The following is a 6,265-nucleotide window of genomic DNA, read 5'->3' on the forward strand; positions in this document are numbered from 1 at the left end:
ACCAGAAATCTCTTTCCATCTTCTCTAGCTGGTTGATGGTGCCTTGGGGCAAAATAGACAGACCCATAAAATAGGTACATATGGGGCTTAATGTTTTTTTGACGAGTAAGGTGTGCCCCGCATGTGATATTAGTTTGTTCTTCCAACCTGCAAGTTTATTTTGAAATTTCTTTGCTAAAAAGTAATGTGATCTGATCCGAGTTTTGGGTTTGAAGATCAAGGATCCCTAATATTTCTCAGTTTTCTCCATCAGAGGGGCCTCAAGTGCATGTACAAACGAGTTCTTTACTTCTAAAGGTACACCCGAGATGAATATGATAGATGACTTAGCGTAGTTGACCTGCTGATGAGAAGGCCGTATATATATCCATAAGAAACTGAATAGCTTGTCGATTTTTATCAGAGGCCTCATGCACCCATGATGATGAGGTCATCTGCGAAAAGTAAATGGGTAACTCTCGGCACTTCACTATTAACCCGGTAGCCATCATAGAGTGCCTCACTTTCAAATTTTCTCAAACAAAAGTGATAAACTTTGGATTACCAATATAAATAGATAAGGTGATAGGGGACACCCCCTGCCTGAGGCCTCTAGAGGAGTTAAAATTGTCGTATGCTTTTCCATTAACCAGAACACTGAAAGTTGGTGAAGTAGCGCAACACATAATCAAGTTAAGAAAATTACCATGAAGACCCATAGAAATCAGTACCTACTTGAGGAATCCCCAATCCACTCTGGAGGTGTAAAGACTGCTAAACAATGACAATGTTGTCTACGATTTGGCGGTGAGGTACAAAAGCATTCTGTAGTTGACTAATACAATCGTCTAAATAAGGTCAGAGCCTATTTACAATGATCTTAGTCATGAATTCATAAAGCGTGTTGCAGTAGGGTAATCAGACGATAGTCGGAAGCCTTCGATGAGTGCCCGGTTTTGGGGATCAACACTAAGTTGGTTGTGTTAAGTTCTCGAGGGAAGTGGCCCTGTCTGAAAGCATCCTGGATAACTTGATGGTATCAGGGCCAATTATATTCTACCCATTTTGGTAAAACATGCATGGAAGCCCTTCCGGTCCTAGGCTTTTTAGTGGTCTCGTATGGAAAATGACCTGTTTGATCTCCTCAACCGTTGGTATCCCCGAAATGGCTTGTAAAATGTCTAATGGATATCGCCTAGAAGCTGATAACACATCTGGTGGTATGACTTCAATCTGTTCGGCTCGAAATAGATTCTGAAAGTGAGCAACCAATACATATGTTATATCTTGTTCAGCTGTTAGACGGTTGGTTGATTCGGTAAGAAGATACTGAATATGATTTTTCCGTCGTCTATTTGAAATTACCACATGATAAGCTTTTGTGTTCCTGTCCCCATTGAGAGCCCAGAATTGACGAGTACGTTGTTCCAATCTCGTTATATGGATTTCCTCTAGGTGCAATGGATCTCCCAAATTCTGGGCTCCTGATGGATCGAACACTATATAATCGGGCTCTTATTTTGGGTGCAATAGATCTCCCAAATTCTGGGCTCCTGATGGATCGAACACTATGGATCGAACACGAAATTGCCATCAAAAAGTTTCCCAGAAAAGCGAAAATTTCTGAAAAACTAGCTGACACACCAGGCTGTCAGACAGTGTACTCCCCACATATTTACAACATTGCCACCGAAAAATTTCCGGAAAACACGAAATTTTTTGAAAAATAGTCTGACGCACTGACATCAAACCTTGTACTTTCCCACAAAATTACAGAATTGCCATTACAAAATTACCAACTTGCCATTTTCGTTTTTTTTTCATATTTATTTTTTTTTTATTTTCTCCCACACATATTTCTCTCTCTAATCTCAACAAATTTCTCTCTCCAATCTCAACAAATTTCCTTCTTTTTTCCAGATTTATTTTTTATCTCTTTAAAATTAAATTTTTCTTATTTTTGATAGTTTTCCATTGATTTGTTTTCATATATTCTGTGTACTCGGAATTTGGTTATGCACTAGAAATTTTTGTACTGGGAAATTTTCTTGTTTTCTGGAAATTGTCTTGTACACCAAAAATTGTTCAGTTTACTGGGAATCTGGTTATGTAATAGACATTTTTATACTAGGGAATTTTCTTGTGTACTAGAAATTGTTTTGTTTACTGGAAATTTGGTTATGTACTAGACATTTTTGTACTGGAAAATTTTCTTGTTTTCTGGAAATTGTCTTGTGTACCGGAAATTGTTCAGTTTACTGGGAATCTGGTTATGTACTAGACATTTTTATACTGGGGAATTTTCTTGTGTACTGGAAATTGTTTTGTTTACTGGAAATATGGCTCTGTACTAGACATTTTTGTAGTGGAAATTTTCTTGTGTACCGGAAATTGTTCTGTGTACTGGTCAACTTTAAACCAATTTCTTTTTTTTGTAACCAAATCTTTCCAAAATGTGAAACAAAATAAGAATGTGAAACAAATCTTTCCAAAACGTGAAACAAAATAAGAATGATGAAGAAGATCTTGGATGTACTGGTCAACTTTAAACCAAATATTTCCAAAATGTGAAACAAAATAAGAATGATGAAGAAGATATTGGATGTATAAATCTGGAAAGATCTAGAAACAAAATAAATTAAAAAAAAAGATAGAGATGAAGAAATAAATAAATCGATTGAAAGAGATGAAGAAGATAAATAAGAACATAAAACTTAAAGAGAGAAAGAACTGAAAACTTTGATGTTTTTAGAGATTGAAAGTGATGAAGAAATAAATAAATCGATTGAAAGAGATGAAGGAGATAAATAAGACCATAAAACTTTTAGAGAGAGAAAGAACTGGAAACTTTGATGTTTTTAGAGATTGAAAAAGATGGAGAAGATAAAATGTGAAGCAAAATAAGAATGATGAAGAAGATTTTTGGATTTATAAATAGGAACAAAGAAGGAATTGAAATAGAATACAATGGGCGGGATCCAAAAAAAAATGACGTTGCCAAAAATGGCGCCATTTTTGAAATTTCGAAAAATCTGAATGTCTTTCTGTTGTGACGTCATGTACGGGAAACTAATTAATTCGCTGACTCGCGTCAGATTGTCAGAAAACTGGAAAATATCCCGTCCAAGGGCAAGAAGGGGAGGAAAAAAAAATAAAACCAGGAAATAGTACTGTTTTCTGACATTTGGACCTGCTTCACATTTTTGACCAAAAATGGATTGGGCTCTCATTTACCCCCCAAAATTTGGATCTCTCACTCATTTTTTCTTTGTTTTTCTTCTTCATCATCACCGTCTTCACGAGGATTGCACACCTTACAACCTTTGACGGCTGCAACTTTTCCGACAACCATCTCCTTCCCCAGCAACCACTACCACCCCCACATTCATCTTCTTGGTCACACTTTCTATTCCACCATATTCCCTCTTTTTCACATTTTCTTTACTGATTCAGTGAAATCAAAAGAGAGATATTTATGGGGTTTCCTTGTGATTGTCTGAATCAAGTTTCAATAATAATAATTTGTATCAAGGAAGGAGAGACAGAGAGGGATGTTGTATGTTGATGGTGGTGAAGATGAAGAGAAAGGATAATTGGACATTTGCGTCCATCATTATCCCTCATCACCATCATCTCAGAGAGATGAGTTTGAATTTTCTTATTGGATTTGATCCAATGTCGGGATTTTTGTAAACCTTATTCTTGCTGGCACCACAATCTTCCATTTTGGTCGGATTATCTCGTGATTCTTTCTAAACTTGGCCATTCAAATCTTTTCCGTTCTCAAGTTTGATTGTGAGTATTCAGTGAATCAACTGACTGAGGGGTTTGATTGTAGGTATTAAGAGGATCTTGATTTAAAGCTTATTTAGTTGTTCTAGGTTGAGAGATAATTGAGTTTCATTTTGGGGGCAATATGAATTTAAATCATCTTCCTCTTTAGTTTCTTAAGAAATCACATTTGAGGGTTACAAAAATTTATATCGATGGAGAAGATGAATATGGTGTGGGTGGAGGAAGAAGGAAAAGAAGGTGTCTAGAGTTTATGGAAGAAAAAAATGGGGAGTAGTTAAAAATAAAAGCTCTAATTTTTAGAGGGCATAAGTGAAATATATTAGAATAATGTCCCCTAAAAATTGTTGTCCATATAAGATTTCTAATTTTTTATTTGTCCGTATAAAATTGTTGTCCAGATATGATATTTGATTGTTCATATATTGGTGACCAAAATCTTGCTAAAAATGATCTAATAGTGCCCCATAATCTTGGTGGTTAACCAAGATAGCCTCAAAAATTGTCATGACTGCGTCTAACCGTATTATGGACCTCTGTCTTTAGAAGTATCATACAATGATCGCTATTATAGCGAGGGAGATGAAAAACACCAGCGTTAGGGAACTTATCTAACCAAGTAGCTGGGGCAAGAACTCTGTTTAGGCATTCTCGTGTTAAAATTTGAGGCCCTTTGTTGTTCGACCATGTATAAGCAGGACTATTCAAACCAAGTCGATTAATCCGGCATTTACAATGAAGTAATTGAAATAATTGGCAAAAAGGAGATATATCAAGGTCTCCAAATTTCTCTGACTGTGAAGAGATGGCATTTAGATCCGCAATAAGTGTGGGAAATAGATCCAAGCAGATTTTGTATATTAAACCAAAATGACAGTCTATCTAAAACTCTTGGAGGACCATAAATACAGCGAGGGTGCCACGAAGGGACATCGAAGTCATCAAGAAGAGACAAGTGAATTAAATTAGGACCCTGCTACACAATATCCATATGAAATTCATCTGTCCAAAATAATGCTAGACCCCCACCACGACCAACAGAAGGGATAATAATTTTCTTAGAAAGACCAAATTTATTTAAATTAAATATAGTTGCATCAGCCTGTAATCTAGTTTTGGATAGAAATTAGATACAAGACTTAACACACCGGAGGAACTAGAACAGGGTATGACTTGTTGAGGAGTTCTCCAATCCTCGAAAATTCCAAGAAAGGACTAACATCGGTCTTGCGGCTCTTTGGGAGCAGCCACCACGACCCGATCTTTACCTTTAACGTCATTAGCATTACGACGATAGATTTTAGCACTGTGGGTATCAGCCGAAGTCTAACCCCTAAGAACACGTTTGAGGTTTTGTTTGGAATTATCACCTTGGTTTGAACTCTGGTCAGCATTTGATCGTATTTATTCCCTTCCCCCTGAATGTTGTCATGCCCCTGTTGGAATAATGGTCGGTTTAATCGACGAATCTTAACTAGAGTTTCATCGTCAATATGAGAAGTCCCTTGTTGTCCATCCTTCACGGAATCTTTGTGTAGTCTCGAATTGGAGAATTCAGATAGGGGGTTTGATTAACCTGATTGGTGGTTATATTGACTGTAGGTGGTTGCCTTGTGTGTTGACTGTAACCGCTCGATTCGCTCCGATCTTGTGTGCCGCGGCCGAGAAGGCATCATCCGACAAAGCCCGCGTCGGCCATAATCGATGCCTATTGGTTCCATTCTGATCCCAAGATGAGAGAACTTCAAAATAATAAGGATATATAGGTTGAACACGCATCCTTACCTGTTCCTGTTGGATTGGTCATAAATTTGAGTTCATGAAATCTAAGAGTTTCAAAGGACGTCGACAAAAGTTAATCGAGTGACCCAGAAATCCACTAAAGAAGCAAAAACGTCTACTTTTCTCAAAACGCAAATTCACTAGTATCGAGAGTCCTGCCGAAGTCTTAACTTTTACTACTTTGGACAAAGGTTGTAAAAGGGAGATCTCCACTTTTGTTCGGCCAAATGTAGTCCATTTGGATGTCTCCTCCTGGGTGACAGGAACAAAAGAACCCAGACCATGAGCAAGTAGATTAATGGTTTTGACATTCAGTGAGTTGTACGGAAGATCATTGAATTGAATGTTGAACCCTGCTTTGTGAAACTGGTGTTTTAGTGCTGCTTTATCGGCGACACATTTTTCCACTAAAAAAATAGCTTCTCTGATGATCCATGGTGCCTTGGAGACCACCATACCCGCTTCCCCTGTAGTTCCGAACTTCGCCAAGAATATATCAGCAGTGACATCACTTAGATCATAAGAGAATGGGAGGTTCCACACTCCTTTCAGTTTTTTGTACAGAAGATATAAGAGCATCTCCAAACGTGCTATATTTCTTCATAAATAGAGATTTCGGAGCTCCAAAGGCTCCTCTACTTCTCTATAATGTAGAGAATGGTGAATAGTGAAGGCTCACTATTCACTTCTTTATATTATAGAGCTGATTTGA

This window comes from Eschscholzia californica, unplaced genomic scaffold (assembly GCF_041429995.1).
Source record: "Eschscholzia californica isolate CP2 unplaced genomic scaffold, dmEscCali1.0.p SCAF_5, whole genome shotgun sequence".
NCBI lineage: Eukaryota > Viridiplantae > Streptophyta > Magnoliopsida > Ranunculales > Papaveraceae > Eschscholzia > Eschscholzia californica.